This window comes from Echinops telfairi, unplaced genomic scaffold (genome assembly GCF_000313985.2).
Source record: "Echinops telfairi isolate 266 unplaced genomic scaffold, ASM31398v2 ScPeMD7_45;HRSCAF=164, whole genome shotgun sequence".
Lineage (NCBI taxonomy): Eukaryota > Metazoa > Chordata > Mammalia > Afrosoricida > Tenrecidae > Echinops > Echinops telfairi.
The window spans coordinates 695,556-698,197 of NW_022103943.1; positions in this window are offsets into that span (position 1 = coordinate 695,556).

A 2,642-nucleotide genomic window follows, 5' to 3' on the forward strand; every position below is an offset into this window, starting at 1 on the left:
AAGCGAATTTTGGGAATAATGAGGGCAACAAATGTATAGATGTGCTTTACACAATTGATCTATGTATTGTGATGAATTGTATGAGCTCCAATAAATTGATTAAAAAAATATCCCGCTGATTGTAGTTCTGTCAATTTATGCTTTATTTCTTGATACATTATCTTATACATACAAGTCTAGAATAGACACCTTTTACTCTTAAAAAAGGCGTTTTATTATGTTTTTTGGTGAATGTTTAGACAGTTTAGGTTTCCATGCAACAATGTCTATACAAGTTAATCATTGACATTTATTACATTCTTTGAAATATATAACTACATTCTGCTTATTCTGGTTCCTTTCATCTAATTTCCCCGCTCCTTGCATTGTTTTTGTTTTAAAGTAATTGTTGACTGTGGTCTTTTATAGGTTTTTAGTTTTTTAAAAAAACACAGTATTTACAGATAATATTACTTTTGAGTTAATATATTATTGATCTACAAAGTGATCTCAAGAGTTAGTTTTAGGTAAGATTTGAAGGGTATCTGATCTCAGAGGAGTCTTCTCCTCTTGACCAGTCAAGTACGTCTCAGTTTTTTCATCATTGTTTTCTTTTATTTTTAGAAGTTTGAGGTTCTGGTCTATGCTTTTCATCTTCTCTATCAGGGTTCATCTATTATGACTCTGAGTAGGCAGGATAAATGCATCCTTGGTTCAGGCAAACTATAATTACAGCTTATTTGAGTCTTTGGTTTCCTTCTTTCTTTTTTGCTCTGGACCAGGAGAGACTAATAGTTGTTGCTTAGATGGCTATTCACAAGTGTTTGATACCACAAACACTGTTCACTAAACTAGGATGTAGAATATAATTTTATGAGCTCTATTATGCCAGTTTACTGAGATGCCCAATGAGACTATGATCCTAATCCTACAAACCCAGAAATCTAATGCTGTGAGGTGTTTGGTTATGTCTAAGAAATGCCTATAATTGTGCCCATTATGTGCTGAATTTATTTTATATATGAATTTGCATATGCACAGTCTCATAGATCTATGTATATGCATGTACCTATGTATACATACATATATGCATATTTTCCATTGCTTTTGCTATTATTTCAAAATTATATATGCAATCACCTATAGGTTCTTTATTCCTGTGTTCATAAAGCTATGTATAGTTCAGCCTCATTCATTCAGTATTACTTTTCCCATCACCAAAAGTAGTAAGTATCTAGTCTCTAGAGAGTGAGGAGGAAAAATTAGGCTTTCTACTCTCTTAAACAGTTACATTATCAGAAATCCATAGGTCCAGTTCTGCCCTGTCCTACAGGGTTGCTTTGAGTCAAAATTGACTTAATGGCAGTGAGAGAGAGATAGAGAGAGTGAAAGGAGCCTTGGTGGTGATGTTGGGTAAGGGTCGGAGGTTTAAACCTACTAGCTGCTCTGTAGGAGGAAGTTGAGGAAATCTACTCCCATAAAGATTTACAGTTTCAGAAATCCATATAGGGACACTATGAATGGAAACTGACTGGATGGCAGGGAGATCTACGCAGATGACACAACCTTGCTTGCTGAAAGTAATGAGGAATTGAAGTACTTGTTGATGAAGATCAAGGATTGCAGCCATCAGTATGTACTCAACGTAAAGAAAACCAAAATCCTCATAACTGGATCAATATAATCATCATGGTAAATGGGGAAAAGATTGAAGTTGTCAAAGATTTCATGTTGCTTGGATCCACAATCAATGCACATGAGAGTGGCAGTCAAAAGATAAAACAATGCATTGCGTTGGGTAAATTTGCTGCATAAAACCTCTGTAAAGCAAGGATGTTACTTTGAGAACTAAGGTGTGCCTGACTCAAACCACAATATTTTCAGTCGTTTCATATGCATGCAAAAGACAGAGGAATTGACGCATTTCACTTATCGTGCTGTTGAAGAATATTGAAAGGACCATGACTACCAAAAGAACAAACAAATCTGTCCTGGAAGAAATACAGCCAAAATGCTCTTTGGAGATAAGGATGGCAATACTTCCTCTCACAAACTTTGGACATGTTAGGAGAGACCATTCTCTGGAGAAGGACGTCATGGTTGGTAATGTAGAGGGACATCCAAAAAAACAAAACAAAAACCTGAAGGCCTTTGACAAGGTGGATGGACACAGTAGCTGCAATAATGGGCTCAAGCATAGGAACAATTGTGAGGATGGCACAGGACTGGGTGGTGTTTTGGTCTGTTATACAGAATCACTATGAGTTGCAACTGACTAAAGGACATCTAGCAATAATAACAACACACAAGCTTTTCTTTTAGTGGCACTTCTCAGTCTATCCTTTTATTTACTTACTGTCTTTTTTTTCTTTTAAAACAATATAATCAGCCCCACAAAAATGATTTTATGGGTTTGTTTCTGATTTGACCAGTAGGATTTACAATTAATAGCAAAGATAAATTTAATGTTTCCAACTGTTACTTTCTTCACCTTTATACTTTGTAAAATTCCAAGCTAAAAGAAATGGCAAAAGCTATTCTTTACATAGATTTATCAATTGTTTACATTTGTAACAATATAATTTATCTCTTTTTGCATATATATTTTTGTTGAGCTATTTGATAGTAACTTGCAGGCATCATGATACTTTGGAAACACATCA